The sequence below is a fragment of the Vigna umbellata genome, chromosome 4 (genome assembly GCF_029865625.1).
Source record: "Vigna umbellata cultivar VRB3 chromosome 4, Vumbellata_1.0, whole genome shotgun sequence".
In the NCBI taxonomy this organism is placed as follows: Eukaryota; Viridiplantae; Streptophyta; class Magnoliopsida; order Fabales; family Fabaceae; genus Vigna; species Vigna umbellata.
The window spans coordinates 48,528,067-48,543,060 of record NC_142168.1 but is presented as its reverse complement, the minus strand read 5'-3'; the positions used below and the strand labels follow the sequence as shown (position 1 = coordinate 48,543,060).

Genomic DNA, 14,994 nt, shown 5'->3' with positions numbered 1-14,994 from the left:
CAACAGCAACCCAATTCCTGAAATCAGATTCACCAAGCAACAAAAAAAAATTAATCAAAAATTAAAGAAAGAAAAGAAAAATTAACAAACGAAAGAAAATAATTTTTTATCAAAAGATTTTCTAAAAAAAATATTAATTTTCTAATTATTAACAAAAACTAAAAATTATATCTAAAAACCTAATTTTAACTAAAATTTTACAATTCTAAAGAATTAAGAGAAAAACATGAAACTAGCCTAATTCTAAGAAATTAAAAACTAAAGAAATTCAAGAAATGATTTTTAACAGAGAAAAATATGTAAATCTAGAGTGTTATCAGTTACATTATTAATGTAATTGATTAAAAGGTTCTTCAATTGGTATATGATTATAATTGTTGATATTTTTTGCTAAACATGTTTTAACTGTTATCATATACATGTTAAGCATATTGGATATGTCATATGTTGCATATTGATAAAAAAAATGTTTTGAAAATCAATACATATGCTTCATTTTGAAAATTGCATCACTCTTGTAGAATTTCTTACACTATTATATCTATTCTAGTGTTGTATTAGCTGGTATCATGCATTATAATAGCAATCATACTTTGTGCTTCATTTTATTTGCATAAATCATATTGAGAATTTGCAAATTGCTCATGATATCTCGTGAAACATTCATTTGAAATCAGTATATGTACTCTGATCTGTATACATTCATATTCTTTTATACTGTTTTCATTTGATCTATTAAGCTTTGATTTATACTGTGGTAAATCTTGTATTACTCAACTGGTATAGTGCTACATTGCTTAATGATAGGGGGAACATCACATTCTTCAATGGTTTGTAAGAATTTTATTTTGATGTATCTCTTAACACTTCATTTCTATGTTACTTGTATTGTCATTTTTTTGCTAATGCCTAAAGGGGGAGACTAACTGGAAAACAAATTTCTTGTTGTGCATCATCAAAAAAGGGGGAGATTGTTGATAGGGGGTTGTGTATAGCTAAACCCATCTCACATACATGTTTTTTATGATGAACACAAGAAATGTTTTATAGTTTTTTGCACAACAAATGACAAAATAATTGATTGATCGTATCTGGGTTTGTGCTTGAACTGATTGGTATATGCATTCATTGTATGAAATGAATCATAGGTTGAAACACATTGCACTTTGTATATCTGAGAGACCTAATCAATTACATTGTTTACATAATTTGTTAAATTTCATCATATTTCAGTTTATGCATAACAAGGACAAAACAATTATGTTTTAACCGATTACATTAATTGTATGATAGACTAAAACACGTTGTTATGCGAGTACATGTTTGTTGAATGCAATGAAGTGTTTAGAATGGAAAATGTTTTCAAATTTGCTTAAGTATGAAACTTAACCGATTACAATATTTTCCTAATGGGTTAAAATGCGTTACTTGTGAAAATCATTTTCTTGGAAAGCTATAACTATCAATAACGATCATATTTTGAATATTGTTGGCTTGTATGTTTTACATAATTGATTGCATGCACTTTTAATCTGTTAAATCTGATACAAATATAAAACTGTTAAAGCACAAGGAAAAACATAACAGATTACATTATATGCTTAATCTATTAAATTGCGTCAGAGTTTGAAAATTCTATAAATAGACACATTGCTCTCCACCTCAACATGATTTTATGCTCTTACACTTCCATAACTGATTTGTTTGTTGAGAATTAATTGTAGGAGCATTCTTACCTTCTTGGAGAATCAAGATTGCTTAATTGGAAGGAAATTCATCAAGATTCTCACAAAGAAGTTGTTCTTTCACATTGGTGATCATTTTGCACATTGAGGTGTACTTTATCAGGATCAATGTTCATCTACAATCAAGAGGATTGTGTTTCCCCGTTCCTATGAGCTAGGAAGATAACATGTGTGTTCTAGTTCATAGAGTTGGGATTTCTCTAAGGTTACAAAAAGTTGGGATTGCTTTACGGGTTGAGATTGTGAGGAGATTCACATATTGTGCTATAAGGAATATTGAGTTGAGAAAGGAAAGTGAGAGAGGAGTTCTTTGTATTCTTGCTTGTATAATTCTATCATTATATTAGTTCCATTCAAGTAAGATTGATTGAAGGAAGACTCGATGTAGGCTTGACCGAACCAGTAGAAATATTTGTGTTGATCTTTCTATCCCTTCTCTTTTACTATTGTTCATATTCTTGTTTGATTGCATTCCAAGAAAACTTCAAATATTTTTAAAAGCTTTTAAAAGAACAATTTTTTTAAAGGGATAACCAATTCACCCCCTCTTGGACGAGATTATTGGCTTAACTTTTTTCTACAGTTTTTTTTAATAGAACTTTTTCAGCCTTTTCCAGCAAAACTTTAAAGAGAGAATGGCTGAGGAACCAAGTGCGAATGATGAACCTCTTAAGCTTAGGTCCAACATAAACTGCCAAGTATCCCTTTGAAACATCAGGTGATGGAAGCAGTTAAGGATGGCTTTTGTAGTTGTCTTCTTGTCAGATTGAGAATTCATAACATTCACTACCCTTTTGTTTATAAGTTTTTCTCCCTACACCTCAGTCTTTTCTCCCTACATCTCTAACTTTTCCAATAACGCCACATGTACCCTTTTGACAAAGACAGAGAGGAATCTTTGATTGTTTTATTATTCTTCTGGATTCAGATTCTTCTCTCTCAATTTATCATTTTTAGAAAAAAGAAAATCATAGTGCAACAACCTCCACTTTTCATTCTCTTCGTGTGACTCTCCACTTGTGCAGTTATCCTCCGCGCCTAAGATTTCCTCTACCTCAGTTGTCGTTTGCGCTTGGAACGTCGTAGTAGTGGTTCTATGCTGATGGTTATTATTTTTTGCGACATCGTGTTGGTGTTGCAGCAACACTATAGTTCATCTTCCTCATCCAACAAATTCGTTTTCATCGTCTTGCAGAGATAATCGTCCTTTCTTCTTTCCTCTTGATGTTTTCCGATTGAAATGTATTATATCATTGATGAATGCATATTTATGCCAACATTTATGCTTTAAAATTCAATTTTTTAGTGAGATTCCTGGCTCAAATGGTTTATTTAAAGTAAATCTGGGACGATTGGAATTGTTGGGTTCGAGAATTATAGAGACATAAAAAGTGATTTTTACCACATAAATTATTCTTGGATGTCATAATGTTTGTTGATGCAGCGAAATTAGAGTTTAATTGATTCAAAGCTTGGAGTTAAGTGGCACAAATTGCAAATTAAGGCCTAAAATCAGATTTTGTTTCGAAAATAATATACAAATGGGCTAACCAAGCAGTCTTTACCCTTCGCATGTTGCAAATGTAGCAAACGAACCCAGAAACAAAGAACTCGATGGCGTCTCGTGCAACCTCATTTGGCACACTATTGCGGAGCATAGAAATCAATAACGTTGAGAGCCAAATAGCGAGACATTGTCTTCTTCACACAAAACCAGAGAAAATGCGAATCCTCTCCTTTCACGGCGTAGACAGAGGCAAGAGAGGCAGAACCTCCAATTCACGACGCAAACCATCAACAATTTGGAAATCCAAATTTTTGGGTGAGAATGAGGGTTGCCACGTGGCAGACCCTCATTGGTCGCGTCATTCTTCAGTCAAAGCTGGTCAACAGGTCTTCTCTGGTCAAAGTTGGTCAAACATGAGGCTATTATGCAATTTTGAAAAGCAATTAGGGGTTGAAGTGTAAATATTGAAACAATTAGGGGCTTTTATGTAATTTTGAAAACTTAAGAAGGACATTAATGATATAGATAACTCAGTTGATATTTTTAAGATAATTGATTTAATATGAAAATATATCAACAAGAAATATCTTATCAACAGAATACTCAAAGTCCAAACCCAATTAAGTCCTATATAAAGAGACCTAAGGGAGGCAGAAAACACATTCATTTTCTCATACTCCTCCACTGGGAAGCATTCATCCACCACTTCTCTGACTTTTATTTTGCCATGTTTTCTACTCCATACATGGAGGGCTAAGCTTCTAGGGCTATTTCACTATAATTTCAATATGAATTCTGAGCTTAAGTTGAATTAATGAATTTGTTTATTTTGATTATTGATTTGAGTTATTCTTCTTCTATGTCTTTCATCTCTGAATCATATTAAAAGCAATAATTTTTGCATCATAAAGTGTTTGAATCTACATGCATATTAATCATATGAGTTCAAGGGTTTCTAAGTTTGATTGAGAATCTACTTTGATTGAATTTAGGAACTTTCATACGATTAAACGACTTTTTGTTATCAATTGAGAATGTACTTTGATTTGTAGTAATAATTTCAACTATAACTAATTGAGAATTTACTTTGATTAATTAGCTTTTAATTTGGTTAGGAGATTTAAGAATAGACATGATTAAACACAATCGAATTTGATTGAGAATGTACTTTGGTTGAATTCAATTGTGAATAATCTAGAAAGGTCTTGCATTTGATTGAGAATCTACTTTGGTTAACTACATGATCACCCTCAAATTAATTAAGAATGTACTTTAATTAATTTGAAACTTGAACAGTAATCAATTGAACAAAGATCTGTGGATAACCGATGATGAATCTATCTTAGAAAAAAAGTGGAATTAGCCTATTTCTTCATAATTGTTTCTAAATTTCCTATTTGTTCTTCAAAGATTCTCCAAACATTAACTTCATTAGCATAGTTTCTCACTTTTATTTTTTAGCATTGCATAACATTCATAAGAGTCAAATATGTATTCATTGGGAGACGACTCATGATTACTTTAACCCTATCTACTTTCTTGAATACTAGGCAATATTGAATTTGCCTTAAAAAGTAGTATTGATTTGATAACTTCAACAACAGCGTATCAACAATATAATGATTAAAATGTGTTGAGTAATGGAATGAGGGTATTGAGTGATGCATAGAGAGATCAAGAGGAGGGATGGATGTTGTGTGAAAAAATTAAACATATTTCGAATGCGGACGAAATGTTAACCGTCATTCGAAAGCCGACAAAGTCTTAAACAACTTTCAAAATCCAATTAAGGCCTCAACGACTTTCGAATGTCGGTCAACATTCTGTCGATATTTGAAATATGTTTAATTTTTTTTTAATTTTTAATTTTGATTTATTTTAATGTGGAAGAACTTATTTTATTTTTTTAATTGCTAATTGGAAATTTGTAAGGTTTTTTTTTTATGATTTTTCAATTGTTTATATTTGTTATATAATTTTTGTTTTTTATTGTTATTTTAAATTGTATAGTTTTTATTATTTAATTCTAATTGTTAATTTCATGTTTGGTTTGTTTTTGTAATTTTTCAATATTGTTTATTTGTTATTAAAATATATATTTTTTGTTTGAAATTATATAAGTTTTTTTATTTGCTTATAATTTTTTATTTTATTTTACTTTAATGTTTTAAAATATTGCATCTGTATTTATTGGTTATTTAATTTTTGTTATTCTTTATTTGAAATTTTACGTTATTTTGGTAAATTTTGTTAATTGTTTTATTTTTGTTTTGTTTGTTCTATCGTTAATTTACATATTTTATTATTTGTTATTTGATTATTTTTTTTTCTTGTTATTTGAAATTCAACGAAATTTGTTAATTATTTTGAAATCTTTATTTTATATTTCGGTTGTTTCTTTAAATTTACAATTTTTTTGTTATATAATTTTTTTTTTATTTTTTTATTTTCAATGTATGATTTTTGTTAATGTAAGATCCGGGAAAATAAGGATTTTAAAAATAAAGTAGTTTTGAGACTTTGGGTTTTTGTTTGGAAATTAGTGTTTATGAGTGTATATTTTATTTAGAACATAATTGTTATGTTATTTCTTTATTTTAATATTTTTGTTTAGGGGCAAAATGATCTTTTATCTTTATTAAATGATGTAGAAATTAATTAAAGGGTGGTTTGGTGTTTAGAAACCTTAGAAACTGTAAACCAAAGAGAGAAATCAAAGGAAGAGATGAGATGGACGTTTTGGGAGAAGAAGAGAGAGAGCTACGGGAAACTCTTAGTGTAAAGGAAGATTGTTGGTGTTTTAGAATTGTAGATAAAGCCTTATAATTGACCAATGTATAGGGAAGCTTACATTTGTTTGTTTATGATTGTATGTTATATGTGTTCTTGATTATCTTGATTTGTAATCATTGTTTTGATACATGTGTATATAATTATGACACTACAAGAAAAATCACTATTACATACCGCCAAAATCCGTATATAACATCAAAAATCCGTATATAAAATGATTTTACATACGAATTATATACGGACAAAAATCCGTATATAAAAAAGGCGTAGCTAAATTACATACGGAAAAATCCGTATATAAATTACATACGGATATTACATACGGATAAATCCGTATGTAAATTACATACAGATATTATATACGGATAAATCCATATGTAAATTACATACGGATATTATGTACGGATAAATCCATATATAATTTACATACGGATATTATATACGAATAATTCTGTATGTAATTACATATAGTATGTACATATGTATCTATTGTTTATAACATATTTAATTAGATTGATTTTTTCTAATAGTTATATAATTAATATTAAAATTTTTACACATTAAAACTTCTCATAAAATTATAAATAATTACTACCAGATTATAAATGTTAAGAATTTATAATATATAATTGTGTTGAAAATCAAATAATTAAAACATGAAAATTTTATTTCAATACTCTATAAAGAGAGTTCAAAGAAATAAATACAACTCCTTAATATTAATATCTCATAACACTCAAATTTAATTTTTACAATAAAATATAAAATATTAAGAAAAATATGAAAAAGAGAAAAATATCTAAAAGAATGTTCATAACTACTAACACTAATATTTCAAAACTCCCCACCATGACTTCTTGCTCTTCTAAGTAGTTGTTATTGATTCATTATGCTTCTCTTGCACATCACCATATGATGTTGGAAGGAAAGGGCTTGCACCATGAAGAGAAAAAACTGAATACGAAAACCCTTTAACTTGTTCAATCATTGCCCCTGGTCCCTTCAACTCCCCAAATCTTAAAATTGTACCATCCATATAGAATTAACCTGCAGAAAATAAGTATGGTCAAACATGTTATGTATCAATTCGAAATGGCACAGAAGCATTAGAGAATTTCAAATAGTTGTTACCCGTTACCAAAAAATACACCATATTAAGTACTTTTCTAATTATTAAGAGAAGAAAGACAATTAAATCATAAATATATAACTAGAAAGTAACATGAAGGAAGATTACTCACCTGTTCTAATTACTTTTCTTAATAATCATGTTCAAACACAAAAGGAAGATTACTCACCTGTAAACTTGCCACTCATAAGGTGACCCTTAATTGCAACCCTTCAACCAGTTCTTTGTTTCTACAAACAAGCAAGGAATTTTTAGTAATTAAATACAAATGCAACACAAAAAGATGACAATCCCAAAATATTAAAATTAATAGTTTATACATATAACTATAAAACAGAAGTTAACATGAATAACCCAAAATATTTTAGGCAAGCATAGACTAAAATGGTAATATTCAACTAATATTTATATTATCCTAGGTTTTCTAGAGCTAAATACTCAAATCAAAATTCTATATTATCAGTAAATGTTAAGTGCTGAAGGTAAAAGCTTTACCATCTCCAAAACATAAAGAAGCTCCATAACAGTAGCTTTGAATTGGCGAGACAACATTATGAAATCTGGATCTTGTTCCAGCTCTAGATTATAAAAATGGAAGCAACTAGTCTTCAAAGATAATGAATTATATTTTATCAATGGTTGATTCATCATGAAAGAATTATAAAATTCTTTTTTTCCAGGTTATCATAATGCTAAAATGCCATACTATTAAGCTGAAAACAACAACAAAATTCTTAATTCATTAAATTATGTCAACTATATGGATTACACCATTGGGTACAGTCAAAAAACAAATCCTTAGAGAATTATTCCCTGTGACATCCCTTTTAACAACTTCTTCCAATGTTCTTCATGGTCCTCTACCCTCTTCCTCCAAAGAGACAAAATACCAAGTAATGGGTATTCCCTGTGCATGCACTCACACTCCTCTCCATCCATCACAGTGCACCTAATTTGGAGGGGACATCCGCAAAGGTAAAAGGAAAAGGTTAATATTAACCAATATAGTCTTTTGAGCATAACAGAGTAACCTTAATTAGTTAACAAGATTTAGCTACTTACCCAACTTCCACTATCTGAAGATCCCAAACTTTCTTGCATATGCCACAATAATGCTTTGATTTTGTTAACTGAAAAACAAAGTGATTTTAGAGACTGGAAAAAAAAGTCTAAACAAGTCCAGAACTTGAATTATGATGTTTTAGTTCCAGAACTAAATACAATCTATGAGAAGAAAATGATATACAAACTCTTTTATGTTCTACATAGGAATTGGCCCCCGACCCTTAAATCCTTTTTCTTCTTTAACATCTTATAAGGAATGTTCAACCCACAAGCTTCACAAGGCCACATCTCTTTCTTCTCAAATAAATCCTGCAATGGAATTCAAATAAATGAACCATTGAACTTTGGCAGAATTCGTTATTTATAGAGTAGTAATTACACAATCAAAGCTTACAGAAAAAGCATGCCAAGTCCATTTTGGGACTACAAATGAGAAAAAACTAACAGTGCTAGAGCCAATTTTCAGTGGAAAAATAAGTACTCTGAATTTACAGAAAAAGCATGATAAGTACAAATTTCAATTCTAAGTTTAAAATGTGAGAGTATACCTTTGTTGCTACTTCTACTAGATTACATAAAATTGCAAAGTGGTTTTGAATCAACATTAAAATCATCTTTTTCTAAATAAAATATCCACAAATTCTAAGTTAGGCCAAAAACTATCTTAATCCCAAAGCTTGTCACAGCTTAGTTAGAAATTGTTTGGGTTCTTGATCCCGAGGTATCAGAATTTTCAAACTATCTGAGAACTTTGCTTAACAATGAAACGTGCACATGTGACTGCCAAATTGTGAGATAACATCAACAAACTTTGCTTAACAATGAAACTTTGCTTGATGAAATTCCAACCTTGGTTATTTTCTGATAAATCATGCTTAAAATCATATTAAAAAGTCATGCTTAAAATCATACCAGATTGCTTGATGAAATCTGGAAACACCATTCCAAATTGTTTCATGGAAGTAGCTCATCCCTGGTCTCATCTCATCTTGTGGTCTTAGGGGGGTCCTCTTGATTTCATCTGTACGGAAGGCAGCTTGAATCTGCACAACATAGACAAAAGTAACAAAAGAAAATTGTCAACAATGTCATTGACTCAACGAAGCCTTTGTTTCTTTTCACCTTGAACATTTCTTCTTCTGCAGAATAAACTCCAAACAAAGGCGTGGTTAATGCAGTTTGCTAAACCAACAAAGATAATCCTAGTGTTTTGATACTTACTTCCCTTAGCAAGGCATCATCAAGCTCCTGCTTATCATCAGGAGTTATGTCTTTGGCATAAAATTTAGACAGAATTCCTTATCCTACAATGCAGATCAAAACCAGAAAGCTCAATTTTGGTGTCCTGAACCAACTTAAACAAAGAAAGTATAAAATTGAATAATGAAGCTGAAAAACACTATACTTTTGTAACAAACCTTGCGTGCTTTTGATGTAAAGATCTACGAATTCATTGAGTAGGATGAGTAGTAAGAACCAGATCAACAGTCTGGTTTTTCAGTGCATCAAAAACTTCCCGAGGAGACTTCTTCAAGCCAAATACAAGTTTCTTGAGAGTTTCTTCAATGTTTGATTCTGTAGTTGCATTGTTCTCATCTGCAAAATGTCCTTTCTTCACCTTTTTCCTTCGACGACGAGAAATCTGGACCTCATCAGCCAAGTTGGCCAAGTTAAGCATGTGGGAAAAGGACATGGCAACAACAATAGAGTCCCCTGCATCCAAACTAGTTATCATATTTCCAAATTCTTCCAGTTTCTTAGGGTCACGTTTTTCTTCATACTCAGCTGAAATTTCGTACACTTCTTGAACCTGCACAAAAACATTTACATAAATGTCGAAGAGAAGAGAAAGAACATAAATTCCGGAATATTTTCTGATAAATCACTATAGCCTTCTCCATCGAATCCACCGATTACATCCTCATTTTTGCACCATTTCACCGATTCAGCCGTTGAATCTTCCTTTTCCACCGAACACGTGACCTAATTCGCATTTCTCACCCAACAATCTTTCTATTTTTCACTCCTCTCCGAACCCTTCCCGCTCCTGGAGTATTATCACGAACCTAGGGTGGATGAAGGTACTCTCTCAGCGTCGAACTACGACTCCGAAACGAACGATGAAGGTGATTGCTTCATCAACGAAGGACAACGACATTGCTGTGTTATTATGCGACGACAGTTCGAGAGAGAAAGGGGGAAGAAGCAAGGGTTCGAGAGAGGGACAGCGACAGTGAAGAGGGCTCGGGAGAGGGACAGCGAGGCGAATAGGGCTTGAGAGAGGGACAATGAGAGCAAAGAGGGCTCCAGAGAGAGATGTGAAATCGTGAGGGTTTGAGAGAGAGATCAAATAGGGTTCGAGGGATAGAGAGAAGATCAGGGGTTTTGAGAAGAATAGGGTTCGAGGAAGAGAGAAAAGCTAGAGGGTTTTGAGAAGAATAGGCTTTGAGGTTCGGTTGGCTTCATTTTAATCAGAATTTTTTTAAGTAAATCATTTTTCCGTATGTAACATTGGTAGCTAAAACGTGGATAGAGTTACGTACAAATAATTGGAACTATATACGGATCTATCCTTAGATAACTTTTTCACCATCACGCGTCAACATTATATACGACTTTTATATATGGATTTGTCGTATGTAAAAATCCGTATATAATATCCGTATATAATTTTCTTTTTAAAATCCGTATATAATATCCGTATGTAATATATATATTATATACGGATTATAATCCGTATATAATAATCCGTATGTAATAGCCATATTTCTTGTAGTGTGATTATTCGTGGTTATTGTTGGGTAAGAGTTTGTGTATGAATGGGCATAGGGTTAATGTAATATTTGTGATGAGTTTTCCCTATGAATGTATTATGTATGTTTTGTTGGGTTATCCCAACAAAGGGTTTGATGTTAAGGGAGAAAAAAGTTATGATGCTTGGAGGTTTCCATGCAAATATATGTGGCAAGTGTTGGGTTATTGGGCTCCCTTCTTATGTGGAGAATAGGCCAAATAATGTGGACCATTTTGTCTCACCTTGTTTTAGTGGAGATGGGTCAACTTAGTAGGACACATTAGAGTCATTTGAAGAGAGGGAAAAGCCAAGTGAGAGAGAAAGGAAGAGAAGAAGTCATTCCCGCATAACATAAAACCTTCATTGGTGTTTTCTTCGTTATGAAGTCGTTCATAGTTGGATCGAGCTGACTTTGGACAGTGGGTTCCAGATGTATGGTTCTTCATTCTGACTGTTCAGATCGTTAATTGGAGGTATAGTTTGGGAGAAAACAGCCTCGCATCAGCAGCTCTGTTTTGGAGAATTTCATAAAATTTGCACTGGTGTTTTCATCGTTGTGAAGTTGTTCACCATTGGATCTGACTGATTTTTGGATAGATGGTTCCAGAAGTATAGTTCTTCATTCTGACTGTTCAGATTTTCAATCAGAGGTCCAGTTTAGGAGAAAACAGCCTCACATCAATAACTCTATTTTGGAGAATTTTCATATTCTTGGTTCTCATTTGTAAGCATTATGCTTAGTTAGTTTGGCTGATTGAAAACCATATTTGGTGTTTTTATCAAAGACTCTTTTGCATCCTATTATTGGGGGTATAACATGTCAATGATTGGATCTGGATGATTCAAGTGATGTATTATATGTGTTTGAGTATGTTTACATGAGTATGTGATGCTTGAATGCATGTATGATGTGTTAACTATGTTTCCACGTGATCTAGGATTGATGTATGTATGTTTGAATGCTTGAATCATGTCTAGGATGTGTTTCTATTCGGCAATAATCGATTATCATTAGTTATAATCGATTATTTGCACATTGGTTTTGAGTGTGTTTTCGGAAATAATCGATTATCCCTTCTTGCGTTATGTTTTTGGGTAAATTTCACTGAGATAATAGATTATCTTAAGTGATAATCGATAATCACAATGCATTTTGGTAAAAGAAATGACAAATTTAATGAAGAATGAACGCGAAACAAGACTAATGTGGAACATGATGATAATAAGAGTTTGAGGTTACTGGTTATGTTTAGGGTCACTTTGACTTGTAGTTGAGAGTGAATGATAAGTCCACTTGTTGTACCTCGTAAATCTTGGTCTATTTGCGGATATGTGTTTCATTTTGCCTTGTGTGCATTGGAAGGAGATGATATGTCGGGAAGCTACAAATATCTTGTAGGGGAGGCTACAAGTTGGTTGTAGGAGCGGCTACGATCGGTGAGGTAAGCTACAAGAGTGAGATAGACTCTTTCCACTATGGTATTATGGTATGATGATTCTTATGGTGTTGTTCATGATTGGGATAATCATGATGGTGGTGTATCTATGATGATGATCATAGTACTTGAGATGATTCAGATTATGTTTTATTGATAGTGGTGTTACTATAATGGTTATAGTAAGTAGTTAGTATGAGTGTTAATGAGTGGATAAACTAAGGGTCTATGTGTGAGATGTTAGTGATGACATCAAGGGTTAAAGATCAAGGATCGATGATCGAAATTCAAGGATTGGAGATCAAGGATCGAGTAATTCAATATGATTAAATTGTTTATGTTAGAGGATTAGGAATCCTATGGTTATTACTACTATTTATGGGGTGTTTGATTATGGTTTATATAATCAAAATGTATGTATCTTGTTGTGTGTTTGATTATGGTTGGTATAATCAAAAGACAATGTATCTTGTTATGTGTTTGATTATGATTGATATAATCAATATGTATGTATCTTGTTGTTATGATTTTTTTATCAATAGTTTACCCCATACATGTTTGCGTTTGTGTGTTTGTGAATGAAATTATCTACGATGATCGTGTAATGTGTTATACGTGAGCAAATAATATTACAGATGTTCTAGAGGTGTGATTAACTCGAGAGAGAATGGGGAATAACCTTAGGGTTCATTTAAAGCTATTTTGTTTTACAAGTTAAGACAATATAATTGAAGTATTTCCTTCGTTATTTTATTATTTGAAATAATGTAATTGGATAAGGTTTTCTTTAGGTACGTTTTCGCTTTATGATAAATTTTGAATTTTAATGATTTTTAATAATCCGTTAATATATTTGAATTGTTTATTTTATAATATGTTTGTTTTTAATACTCCGTTAATATATTAATTTTTTCTTATTTGAAATTGTATGATTTTTGTTTTTTGTTTTTTGTTTTTAATTATTTATTTTATATTTTATTTTGGGTATTTTTAGTTTTGCAATTTTTTTATGTAATTTAATCTATGTTTTTTAATTATTTGAAATTTTAGGAAATTTAGATTATTGAAATTGTTGAGTTTTCTATTTTGTCGGTTTTTTATTTAATTTTTTATTTTTTATTATTTGAAATTTAAAAAAGAAAATTCTAATTTTGTTGGTTTTATTTTATTTTGTAATTACTTTTTTTTGCTTTTTATTTATGTTTTTTATTTGAAATTGTAGTTATGTTAATGTTTTTATATTTTTGTTTTTTTTTAAATTTTGTAATTGTTTTGATTTGTTTTATAATTCTTTTTTTGTTGTCATTTGAATTTTCTGTCTTGTTTTTTTAATATTTTATTTTAATTATTATTATTATATATTGATGGATATTTTAATTTTGTAATTTTATATATTTTGGTTAAGAAAAATGGTTAGAACAAGAGGTGCATAAGTGGTGAGAGTTCATCACAAGATGAGACAAGAAGAAGACATTGTCCCTCAACTTAAACGGATACTCACATTTGCTGGTACGAGATACATTGGGCTGAACATCAGGTTTATATTTATTGTACTTTTCGCTCCTTTCACAACCTAACAATACAAACGTCTTTCTATCCGGCTTCACCAATTATGGTGTGAGATCTTATAATAACCACAACAAATCCAAAATCGAATGCAATTATTCAACTCATTCAATTAAATCATTGCGTGAGCAAATATTTGATCAGTGGTAAATTATTTGTATAATCAATCTCAACCACTTCATTTATGAAAGAAGAAATTTTGGAAATGAAGCTCAAATTTATTTGAGAATCCAGGATAATTATTCATCTTATAATATTAATCACAACCTATACAATAAACATATTTATCACTCAATATTCCTTTATCTAATAATAACAACGATACAAATTCAAAATTAAATATTAAATATAAAACAACAACACATATTAAAAATTAAATAATACATAAAAAAAGCAACATCACATTAAAAATTAAAAATTGAATAAAAAGTAACAAAACATATTCAAAATTAAATAATAAATAAAAAACATAAACATATTAAAAAATAAAAAACAACAACACATATTAAAAATTATATAATTAATAAAAAATAATAATTAAATAAATTTAATTTTAAAAAAAATATAAAATTAGAGGGAAAAACGTATTCCAAAATAAGTCACTAATGCAACGAAGGGATACGATAACAATTGTTTTGTGTTTATAACAACAGTTGTAGAACCAAGATATATTCATATAAGGTAAAAAAGTCGGGACTTTTGGCCTCAGTTCAAAAATCGAAGCAAAAAAGTTACAATTGTGTCTCGGTTCAAGAAACCCGAAGTAGTAAACAAAAAAATAAATAAATAATATAAAAAATTGGGTTTATCGCCTCAATTCTTGTTCCAACCGAGGCCATAGACCCTTAAAATTAATTAATTAAAAGGTCTATGACCTCGGCTGGATCCAAAACTGAGGCAATAAACCCCTTTTTACCTTGGTTTTTACCAAAACTAATGTCTAAAGTATATTTAAAAAA

At 30.6% G+C, this 14,994-nt stretch overlaps 1 long non-coding RNA gene and 1 pseudogene across 2 annotated transcripts; both read right to left on the bottom strand.

Moving 5' to 3' along the window:
* Window positions 1-6,735: 6,735 nt before the first annotated feature.
* LOC148200446 (uncharacterized) lies at window positions 6,736-7,977 on the bottom strand. Its single transcript, XR_015786126.1, has 2 exons — window positions 7,344-7,977; window positions 6,736-7,092 (listed from the first exon to the last, which is right to left on the bottom strand). It is a non-coding gene; the product is annotated as an uncharacterized LOC148200446 (long non-coding RNA).
* A 440-nt stretch (window positions 7,978-8,417) lies between these two features.
* On the bottom strand, window positions 8,418-10,121 carry LOC148200445 (phosphoenolpyruvate carboxylase-like; annotated as a pseudogene). Its single transcript, XR_015785921.1, has 4 exons — window positions 9,658-10,121; window positions 9,461-9,543; window positions 9,152-9,282; window positions 8,418-8,548 (listed from the first exon to the last, which is right to left on the bottom strand). The product of XR_015785921.1 is annotated as a phosphoenolpyruvate carboxylase-like (transcript).
* Window positions 10,122-14,994: the final 4,873 nt, after the last annotated feature.